The sequence below is a fragment of the Talpa europaea genome (genome assembly GCF_964194135.1).
Source record: "Talpa europaea genome assembly, chromosome: 5".
In the NCBI taxonomy this organism is placed as follows: Eukaryota; Metazoa; Chordata; class Mammalia; order Eulipotyphla; family Talpidae; genus Talpa; species Talpa europaea.
This window is the reverse complement of record NC_140071.1, coordinates 101,169,943-101,182,571: the sequence shown is the minus strand read 5'-3', so window position 1 is coordinate 101,182,571 and position 12,629 is coordinate 101,169,943.

The window sequence follows — 12,629 nt, the reverse complement described above, 5'->3', positions numbered from 1 at the left end:
ACACAACTCTAACACATTCTCCTCAAGTTTAATGAATTGAGGACGTTACTATGCCATCTTTTATGTAAATAGTAGGCATTTTATAGTTCTACATTGTTCTTTTTTTTTTTTTTTGTAGTACATCTGTGTGAGGTCACTGTTGCTCATGAGACAATAAAAAAAATCCACACTTGAAGTCAAAATTTGTGCTTCTTTTAAAGAGTATTTTCACAGGGACTTTGTTGAATGATTCTAAGGTTAAGTCATAGTCCAAAATTTAATGGCAAGTCATTATTCTAAAGTATTATTTAAAGTATAAGACATTAGTTCTAGATATTATCTAAAGATGGAAAAAAGTGGTTCCATTTTCTTTACAAGAGTTTTTAATTTAAGACCAATATAACAAAGAGTTTCTTCTAAGATTTAAAATTATATGGTTGGGAAAAATCAGAAAAATAAATCATAATGCATTTTTTCATTTGAAAACTAAAATGTAGACGTTTAACTTTGCTTTCTTATGGAAGCTAAGGTGGAACCAGGGTTCTGTTTTAGGTCTTTTGTTTGTTTCTTGGAAGAGACTAAGATTTCCCCTGTGCCTAGAACCATGATGTCAGTAAGTTAAGGGTACTGGGGCAGTCAGCTAGCTGTCACCACATCCAATCTCACAGAAGCCTCTCTCATTGATGCTAGACCTTTGGCTAGAGTCTCAGGACACATAGCTGGCCAGGTAGGGCTTGTTCATTTTCTACCTTTTCTCCTGTTATGTGCCAGGGCAACAAAGAGAAAATAAACGATGACTGAGCTCTACAGTGTGAGGTGCCATGACTTGCCTCCCTCTGTTTCTCTATCATAGATACCCTGGTACATGCATGACTATTAGACAAAACCATGGATCTGGTCCTTATCATTAGGAGAACAAACAGATAAGACAAACATATATGCATATGTATAATGCATATACATGGTATATGCATATTTACATGCCAACACAAATATATACATGAGCGCAACTGGTTAAAGTTTCACCACCATCATTAGTTGCTTTATCAACAAGACCTAAACCTTAAAAACAAGCTAGAGGGAAAAATTAAGCTAGTGACATCTAAAAGCCTGTTTCTGTTTTCCATGTAGTATAACTGACACCAAATATTCTAGTAAGAACATATTTTAAATCCTATACATACATAGTGACACCTACTATATACATAGGAACTATGCCTAATTTAAGTGATCTTGATTATTTCAAGGAATTATTGACTAGAAAAGTAATCTGCTGGAATCTATTTTATTTACAAAAAGAGGAAGAGCCTTATTGATTTGTTAAGCATCTCAGTTTATGTTACATAACTGTAAGCAATTTGGGGGATGGTTACTCTTTATTTAAGTGTGCTTAAAAATCTAATGCCTGAAAAAGTCAAATATTTATTTATAAATGCATATTAAATATTAAAGTATTACTCAGTTTGCCTTTTATGGATGAAAATGTGTCAAAATAATTTAATGATGATAATGCTCAGCAAACATTAAGAAAACAGGTGATTATCAGTTCATGTTTCCCAAAAATAGAGGAAATGTGTTGACTTGCATTTATTCTATTCAATGTGAGTCAATAATTTACTCAGTATTTCCTCATTTTACATATATAAATGTATATATTTATTTCCTCATTTTACAGATATAAATGTATATATTTCTAGAAGGGGCTATATATAGCCAACTTATTGAGGCTAAATATAAGTTCAGTGCATAAATGCATAATTTATGGCTTCCTACCAAGGTGACATAGTAACTGATTTGAAACACTCTAAGGCCTAGGACATAAGTCTATGATTAGTACTAAAGAATTAACAGCAAAAGTGACATTAATGTAATATGCTAAATATTTATAATGTAATAGAGTTTTACTGTTCTCTTAGACATTCTTTTTGCTTTCATCCCACTGCCCATAATCAAGCAATGAGAAAATGGTCCAGTGGTATGAATGTCTTAACTCAGATTTTTATTTTTGAGCCTGTATAAAAGTTACCTAAATTCAACTGCTGTTAGGTATCAAATCAATTTTAACACAGCAAATGCATGATGCTAGTTTCTAATTTCTGCTAATTTCAACAATGCAGTTTTTTTAAAAAACTCATATCTGATCTAACTTGTCATTTTTGCTGTGGTATCCATTCTGTAGACTTTTGAAAAAAAAAAGTCTTTAATTTGCTGCCCAATATTTTCTTTTTTTTCCTACTCTTATTCATATGGCAAGAAGAGGAGTAACAATTTGTATAAACAGTGTTCTGGCATACATTTTAAGGTTTTAACTAAAGAATAATTTTATCTAAAACATGTGATATTAAATGTAAATATATTTTTTCTCTTTGCTTTTTTTGCACTCTGTAATTGCACTTTTTAAGTTTGAAGAGCCACTTTGGTATACAGTTTATATTAAAGATGCTATAGAACATAAAGTTGTATTGCAAGCAGTTTAAAATAACTTATTTGACAATGAATTTTATCAGAGTACTGAATTGTATCAATTTGTTTGTGTTCAATATCAGCTTTGATAATTGTGTACCTTAAGATATTGAAGGAAAACTTAGAAACTTTATAAGATATTGTTAATTTTTATTTATTTTTGTTGGGAGTTGGTAAAAAACACAATTGAAAAATAAAAATGCATTAAGTGCAATGAATAAAAAATTTCACGGATAAATCTAGTCTCTTATTTCTCCTTTTTCTCTTTTTCTGTAATGCATTAAATGGCTTAAAAACAGTGACAGAACTATAATGTACTTAGATATAAAAACATAATGGTCTTACTTGGGAATAAATTTTATAATTTTGTCACATTTTATGGTCCACATGGTGAAGAATTTCTTTGAAATAAAAGAAGCCACATTAATTATAAAATTCTAGATGTTAGTATCTTTTAAAGAATATTTTAAGTATATTTGAAAAGAGAATTTCTAGAAAGAATAGTTATCCTACTGAGATGTAGGATAAATTTTGAGCTTTTGAAAGGACACATCAGCCAAAGGATTATCTCAAGGTCTTCCCAGCACCTGCCAACCAAGAGGTTTGGCTTCCCCAGACCTTCCAGCAGAAAGCAGTTTATCTGAACCTCCATTATAGTAATGGCTTCCTTGGTACATGATTTCAATGCCTACAGAGTGCTTTATCTATTTGTTTGTCCCTGTTCTATTTATGAGCCTGAATACCAGGCAGGGACTCGTAACACTCACCATTTTACTGAAAGGTAGAATAAATAATTTATCTAGGGTCACAGAAATCAATAAAGAAATGGCAGATTCGATCAAGGAAATAAGTGTCATGTAGCTTCATGCATTCAAGATTCTGTCAGGAACAAGTCAGAGTTTAAAAAAAATTATAAAAGTTAATTCTTTATGAAAGTCAACCAATACTTAATGAAAACCTTTATTTTTTAGCTAGTGATACATAAAAATTGGTGGAGTATTCAAATGAAGAAAAATAGATAAGAAAGACATATAAGTATATCATACATATTCATATGTATAATAAATACACACAGTATATGCATATTTACATGTCAACACAAATGTATACATGAACTCAACCGACTGTAGAAACACCATCGTTAGTTGCTTTATTAACAAGGCACAAAACTTAAAAGCAAGCTAGAGGAAAAAATTAATCTACTGACATCTAAATGATTGGAGTTTTTAAGATACTTAGAAAAGGAATTTGAAGGTATGGGGACATTTGAAAAACAAAGCAAAGCTTTGGTAGTTAGGGTTCTTCGATTTTTATGGATCAAAAATGATCTTGACTTACACAAGAGAAATTTTGTAGGAAGGATATAGGGGGTCCAGTAGAATTAGAGCAAAATCCAAAGAACCAAGGAAATTCTGGTGATTTAGTCAGCAGTGTGCTGGCTCTGAAGTTGTGAAATCTAATTATTTTTAGTTCTTAGGTGTCTATGGTATATGAAATAACATCTGATTAATAACATCTGGAATCACAGGCTTACCTCTTAACCAGAGGAGCAGTACATTTTTATTGAGAAGCCATCAACTTTATACTTATTGGGAGAAAATTTTCCCTCAAAGGAAAAAGTCAGAATGCTACTACCATAGAAAGAATAAGCAAATTCCAAACAGGCAAACAGAAGTCCACATATATACTAAATAGTGTATCAAATAATTTAAAGAAAGATGACATCAATGAAGAGAATTTTAATGATCAGGCAGGATTTTAACTGGACCTTGGAAAATTGACAGGACTTTGATAAGCAAAGGAGGGACTGTGGGACATTTCAAAGGGAAGAATAACAGCACCAGGAAAAACATTACTTGATTAAGGCAAGTCAGGGAGAACATTCTAAGGGGAATATAGAGTTCCTATTTAGAAATAGTTAAGAATTTAGGATCTTTAAAGTCATACTGAGAAGTATGTAATATAATAATGTAATTAATTATTAACAAGGACTCATTTAAAGTTCTTAATCAAGGGAATAACACCATCAAATTGATGTGTAAGCAGAATAATATCCCCAATCCTTCAAAGATGTCCATGTCCTAATCTCCAAAATATGTTATCTTACAGCATCAGAAGGGCTATTGCAGATGTGGTTAAGGTTACTTTAAAATGGGGAGATTATCCTGGATTAACCTGGTAGATCTAATCTAATCACACAAGTTTCTTTTTTTGCATAGGAGGATTTGGGGTACGCCAGAGGTGGGGGGATAGGAATGGTAAGAGTATTCACCAGAGAGAGAGTGGGGAGCAGAACAGGTGAATTTACTGAAATACACTACTGAGGAGAGCAGCAGGCTAGTCAGGAGAGGTCTGCTGTGTCATATGTGGGGTCGCTCCCTGGCCAGGGATCAAACTCAGGCCATAGTGATGATAATGCTGAGACTTGACCCCTAGGCCACCAGGGAGGCCCTAATCACATGAGCCACAGCAGGGAGCTGTTCCCAGCTGTGGTCAGATAGCTGCAATCTGAAAAGGGCAGGACCTGAGGTTGCTGACTATGAGGAGGAAAAAGGCGGCCATGAGCCAAAAGTGTGAGCAGCCCCTGGAATGTCTAAAAGACTAGGCTATGCCTTTTTCCCGCTAGAAAAAATTGTAGCCTTGTCAATACCCTGACATTTACCCAGTGCCAACCCCTTGAATTTAGTCCAATGAGGGCTACATTGGATTTCTGATTTAGAGGAATGTAAAATAATAAACTGTCATAGTTTAGTTCACTAAGTTTGTGGTCACTTGTTACAATAATAATAGAAATCCAATTTAAATGAGATTATTCAAGAAAGCTGATTAAGAGGCTGGAGGCAGAGAGAGCAGTTAAGAGTGTTATGATAACCTAGATGTAAATGGAAGAAAGCTGACACTATGATTATGTGTGGGAGAACAGACGGCAAGAGGAACATTATTGACACGCCACAGAGGGTGAACCAAAAGTGTTTAGAAATGGGATATGAGAAATGAGAGAAAGCGAAGTCAAAAGAAATTCAGTTTCTGGAAAAGGAATTAATCTAGTTTAAATATGTTGAATCTAAGATAACAGCAGGGTATATGTATAAAAATAGTATAATGACATCTCAAAATGAGTTATACTGTCTTACGGCTTATAAAACACTTTCGCATCTACTAACTCTTCGTTTGAATACACTCTGAGATGGAAGAGGGAGGTGAGTAATTGTTACCTACAGGAGAAAGGTTGTGGTTTGCTGTGTCACAAAAGAAGTTAAGGTTATAGAACTGATATGCCTTTCCAGGTCTCCTTTGTCTCAGGCCAAATTTCCATCCACTTGTAATTGCCTCCCAGTGTGGAACTTGGATGCAGCTTAAGAGGTGATGGTGGGAACTCCCATCAAAAGACGGTGGTTGAAGCCAGAGAAACATTTCAAGGTAAACATTTCAAAGGACTGAGGGTTAAGGAAAAAATGCCAAGGAAACCAGTGATTAAGTCTAAGAAAATGCCTTCACCAAGGAATTGGCAAAAAGAAAAGGAGTTGGTGAAGCAAAGGAAACAGTTAAATATTTTATTCATTCATTCAACAAGTACTTATTGAAAACTTAATATGTATCTTACTGTTTTATATGTTGAGAAGAAGTGATGAACAAGACAGATAATGTCTGAAATTTATATTCCTGGTGTGGGGAAAGAAAGAAAATAAATATTAATAACAATTTTAGTAGCAAACCTTATAGAGTGCTTACTATAGGTTGTTATGATTTTTAAATGTAATAATTCATTAAATCCTTTTAACAGCCTTAAAAACTGAAACTACTTTTGTAAGACTCATTCCTCACATGAAAAAAGTGAGCACAGAGGTCTCACAGGTAGTGATGAAGTGAAGTAGTAAGATATAGTGAACTCTGATTTCAGGATTGTTTTCTCTGTGAAGGGAATATATGAGCAAACGTGTAGAAACATGAGGTGAACTTGAGCATACAAACATAAGGAGCAAGAGTATTTTTGACCCTGAAGAGTAACAGCAAGGACTTCTATGTGAAAAAGACAGTAAAATCAGCATTACTGGAGCATGCCTGTTGGACAGATGTGGGAAAATTCAGAAAGGTTGGAGGAGTAAATTAGGAGGTATCAACCTTGGTAGAATATTTCCCTTTTATTCCCCTTCCAATGCATAAGGGGTTAAAAACAGCACTGTAAAGCTATCTGCACCCTCTTGCAGTATGAGTTCGATCCCTGGCCAGGGAGGTGACCCACATAACGCGGCAGACCTCTCCTGTCTTGTCTGCTGCTCAGCAGTGTATTTCATTCAGTCTGCTGCCTACTCTCTCTGGTGAATCCTCTCACACCCCCACACATCTGGACTATACCCCGGTTCTTGTATGCATAAATAAATCTTAAAAAAAATAATAATTGCCTTTTAAAAAAAGATTTATTTATTTATGCATACAAGAGCTGGGGCACAGGCCAGAGATGCTGGGGGTAAGCAAATCCACCAGAGACAGAGTGGGGAACAGAACAGGCAGATCGACTGAAATACACTGCTGAGAGGAGCAGCGGGCAAGACAGGAGAGGTCTGCCTCGCCATGTGGGTTTCTCCCTGGCTGGCCGGGGATTGAACTCATGCTTCAGAGGCTGCCGATTGCTACATAGTGCGGTGCTTAATCCCTTGCACCACCAGGGAGGCCTATTTGCCTTTTATTAAAATTGTCATAAGCCAACAGAGGTCTGGGGAGAGGTAATGATATAATTTGTATGTCAAAAAGACCAGTCTGTCTACTCTGTGAAAAACAGACTGAAAAAGTGATAAGGCTGAAACCTGGAAGGGTTTTATTTTAATCAGCTACTTTAATTATGAATTAATAAGTCCTCTTTTAATCACTACTTAAATTATAACAAGACTGGTACAAAGATGGTAGTAGTGGAAGTGAAGTGGTTGCACTTTGAGCTGCTTTTAGAATTTGCTTCACATCACTTGGGCTTGCTGCTGGTTACAAGTAGGAGAGCAACTAAGGCAACATAACAGCATGAGAATTAGAAAAGAAATCCAAGATTCATTGCACAGTCAACACTGTTCAGTACAAAAGAAACCTAGAAAAAAAAAAAAAACAAGAAAAAGGAAAGATGGGACTAATTTTGTTCTCTGAATGTCATGAAGACTTAGTGGGTGATGAAGGTCAAGGTTCGACTGCACTAGATTAAAGGGGCATGGTGGTTGCTGTAGAGCAAGGTGGTTGCCTAGAATCTTATCTGTGAAAGGGAATGGAGAGGGCAAGCTCTCAACTAGTCAATGATCATAAACTTTTTTGGCTTATAATGCCCTGTGTTTATCTCTTTGGCCTTTTCTGTGTTCATTAAAATCCATGTATATGAAAGTTGAGGAGAGGTTAAGATTGATTAAATTGGAAGTTGGGAATAACGAATGGACTTCACTGCTTCCAGTTGTCTCTGGCACTCACACCACTGATAACTGAGACTTGGCTCTCACCCTAAGTTTCAGGAAAGGGACAAACGCATGTGAGTCATGTGCTTACCTAAGATGGAGTCTAGATTACAGTGGAGAATCTGGCTTTGGGAATATAAATAAGCCCCTTATCAGTGGGTAGGGCCTCTTTATAAAACATGGGTTGGGTGACAGAAGAGAGAATTGAATTGAAAGACATACAGTAGATGTACTTTGAGAATTTATTCCCCTTCCAATGCATATGATGGCTCCTGATCTATTGGTAGTATCATGCAATTTAGAAATCCTGAGTAGGAACTTTCAGGTTAATGGATACAAAACATAGTTGACTTCTCAGAAGTAGCAATTTACTCTTCTTGCTGTAACAACACTGGGAAAACCTAACAAGGACTTGCAGTTGAAATCAAATCTATATTACAAAAGCATTTCTGTCTTTTAATCTGTGCTTCCAAATCTCCTATAGCCTATAGCCTATATGGGTTGAAATCCAATCTCGAATAGTTTATATGCTTAATACAGGTTTGTTCTCTGGCTATTTGTAATTTTTTGACAATTAGTAAAAGGAGTTCAACATTTGTTACTAATAGGATGTCATGACTCCTCATCAAAAGCAATAGAAATTGTAAATAAAAGCCCCAAGCTAAGACTGTAAACAGTGTTAGCTTTTACACACTAGTACACAACACATACCCCGCACTGTTTTACAGCAACACGAGATAAAACTGCAAATACATCAAGAGCTGAATGACAAATTACCTCACAGAATCCAGGCCCAAACTATCTGAAACTTGGGTCCTAAAGGACACGTAAGAAACTAAGTTTGGAAATCTAATCACAAGAGAAATAATTGAATTACTTTTGAAACTCCTAGATATTGGAAAAAATACAATTTTGCATACAAAAAAGAAGTGTGCTTTTTAACAGATAGTAATATATTGCATTTTCTTTTTTAAATTTTTATATACTTATTTATTTTTACATATTTTCTGAGGTAACATTGGTTTATATTGTTGCTTGTATTTTAGAAATATAGGAAACTGTCCCCCACACTTTCAGGTGTTGTTGTATATGGTGCACCCACCACCAAAGCACCCATAGTCTGCCACCATAGTCTGTTGCACTCCCTCCCCATATTGTTCTTCCCCCTACCCCCTGGTTATTGCATTTTCTTTCTTTTTTCTAAAGAAGATTTATTTATTTATGCATACAAGAACTGGGGTGTAGGCCAGAGGTGTGGGGGGTGAGAGGATCCACCAGAGACAAAGTGGGCAACAGGACAGGCAGATTGACTGATATACACTGCTGAGGGGAACAGCTGGCAGTCAGGAGAGGTCTGCTGCACCATGTAGGTAGCTCCCTGGCAGGGGATCAAACTGGTGCTGCAGAGGCTGTGGATAGCTTCATAGGTTGTGTCTTAACACCTTGTGCCACCAGGGAGGCCCTGGTTGTTGTATTTTCTTATCAGAATGTGCAGCATTTGGTTTTAGGCCTTATACTTTCATCAGGAAACAAATCCAAGAGCCCATGTCTCCTTATTTATAACAGTAATACACTGATTTGCAACAATGGAAAAAGGATTTCTTGGATGTAGTCTATTCCAGGAAGAGTTCATGGATCATGCTTGAAATGTCAATCACCCAATCAGTGGTCAAAATGTGTCATTGGAAAGAAGATATAATATGCAATAGGTGTGTGTGAGTGTGTGTGTAACAAGAAGCTTGAACTAGATTGAAATTCATGACTACTTATACCTCTTATTTCTATTTATAGTGTGTAATTTTAGCACGCCCCTGTGTCCATTAAAATTAAAATTAAGTTTTAAAGTTACCCTTTACCTTATATCTTAAAATGATTACATTAGCATTTGATTCATAGTTTTTTTTTTTAAGATTTATTTATTTATTTATACAAGCACTGGGTACAGTCAGAAGCCCGGGAGGGTGTGAGAATTCACCAGAGCCAGAGCAGGGAACAGAACAGGAAGACGGAAGGAAGACACTGCTGAGGGGAGTAGTGGGTGCGGCAGGAGAGGTCTGTGGCGCCATATGGGACCCTTGCCGGCGGCCGGGGATCGAACTGGCGCTGCAGAGGCTGTGGGCAGCTTCGCAGCTCGGTGCTCAGCCTCTGCGCCACCAGGAGAGGCCCTGATTCATAGTTTTGTAATCTTTCATATGTATGAAATATAAACAGAAATGGAGTCATTCTTTGTGTATCATTGTGTATCTTGTTTTTATCACTTAATCTGGCACTTTCTTGTCATTAAATATTATTCAGTAATATTTTAATCCTAAAGTCACATTATTGGACATGTAAGTTGTTTCTAATTTTCCAAACCTGTATATAAATTTTGATGAATATCCTTGTAACAAAAGCATGTGCCTCTCTACCATTCTTTCCTTACTTTCCTTAGAATAAATTCTCAAAGTGCCACCACGGGAACAAAGCTAAGGGGATATAAAATTTTGCTTTTGAGACACTATCCACTAAATTTCTTCACTGTAAAGTTCCTATCTTTCCCCTTTATAGTTAACAAGTAGTTTGACAGATGTGTTTTCATTCTATAAATATACTATTTCTTTTTTTTTTTTTAAAGATTTATTTATACAAGCACTGGGGTTCAGGCCAGAGGTGTGGGAGGGTGAGAGAATTCACCAGAGACAGAGCAGGAAGTAAAACAGGCAGATGGAAGGACCAAAAGCACTGCTAAGGGGAGCAGCAGGCAAGACAGGAGAGGTCTGCCTCGCCATGTGGAATCTCCCTGGCCAGCTGGAAATTGAACTGGTGCCGCAGAGGCTGCGGACAGCTTCATAGCGCTGCACTCAACACACTGCGCCATGGGGAGGCTTAAATATACTATTTCTATCAAAATTTCACCCACTAGTTTTAGCACCCTAAGATGATTTTTCCTATTCTCTCATTTCTTCCACATTTACAACTTGGCATTCTAGTATAAGATACAGGTTTCCCTAAAGATTTGTTTGTTTTTAACCACCTCAAACTTCTGAGTTCTAGTTTTAGCATTAGTTGTTCAAAGTTAAACAGAAATGCCTTTTCAGGTGCATGCTCACAATTCAGACTAACAGAGGTCCATCAGGGCTATGGGGCATTGAACATCTTGCTTATCCTATGAGCTCTGGACATGTTACTAACTCTCTCTCTCTCTCTCTCTGCCTCCATTAACTCATTTTTATGTAACCCCATCTCAATAGGTTGCTGGTAAGGATAACTGAGTACAAGTAAAATGCTAAGCACAATACCAGCAGATACTGAACGCCCATTAAGTGTCCTCTGTTATTACTATTTCAAAAGAGACTATTTCTTCATAACTGGTGGTTATTTGGAAGAAACTAAAATTTTAAATAATTGTTCAAATTACTTGCAGTTACTCCTAAATTATATCTGGGTTGACTGTGCTTTCTCCCTGGTGTAATTAAGTCAGTTTTCCTTATACTTTGGTTTCTGAGTAGTTCTCGGCAATGTTTGTTAACTTTTTGTCATAACAATTCATGGGTAGTAGAAAGCAGGGAAATGTACTGCTTTCCAGGGAGGTAGAAGGTGGCATTATGGTAGCTGGCAGATGAAACATTTTCTTTCTTTTTTTTAAGATTTATTTATTTATGCATACAAGAACTGGGGCGTAAGCCAGAGGTGTGGGGCAGGGAGGGGAGGCGAGAAGAATCACCAGAGACAGAGTAGGGAGCAGGCAACAGGCAGATCGACTGAAATACACTGCTGAGGGGAGCAGCAGGTGAGGCAGAAGAGGTCTGCTGTGCCATGTGGTAGCTCCCTGGCTGGCCAGCAATGGAACCCATCCTGCAGTGGCTGGCAATAGCTCGATAGCACTGTCTTTAACCCCTGCGCCACCAGGGAGGCCCCGTGAAACATTTTCTGAGACTGTGGGTCTCGTTGGGTTCACGATGGTTGCAGACCCACATACTGACCTCTTTCTGTGCCACTCTGTGCCTCTCAAGTATGAGAGGAGAAAACTCAGTGCCACCGCAGAGAGCTCACAGCTTCTATTTTAGAGACTGAAGTTGAGGAATGGGCAAGAGAAACCACAGCAATCTATGCAAGGTCAGAGGAGACTATAAGGTCCCAAGACAGCCCTGAAACCTGGTGGGATTGAAAACCAGAAATGTGACCAAAGAGTTCTAGATAAAAATATTAATTGAAAAGCTGTTTTTAAGAGCACAAACTTAGGCACCACATAAAGTTTCAATAAATGGGGAATAAACTGCTGGTTGGAACCTAATTTGGTAATATCATTTTGAATACCTGCTTGCAAAATGTAGCAAGTTTAAGCTGGTATACACTTTGAGGAAACCATTAGGATGAAATATTCTGAAATTCATGTAAAGAACCTGAGTAAGAATTCTCATGATAATATGACTTAAAAAGGCAAAAACTTGTCCATATCCATATAATGAAATTTTATTGAATGAAAATAATATTTATAAAGCTATATCAATGACATTGGCAAATGCTCACCTTTTAATATTGAATGAGAAAACTAAGATATAAAACTGGGTTCTCTGGGAAGCAAAGATTTTTGAGCAGGACAATGACTGTGAAAGATAAAGGGAGGAAACCAGGATAGGAGGGGGGTGACTCTAGATGCCACTGTGGTTGGAGAAAGAGGAGGAGGGTTGGGTGAGAGGAGGCATGGCGTGGATCGAACTCATGCTGTAGTGGCCTGCAATCGCTTGATAGCACTGAGATTTTAATCCCTGTGCCACC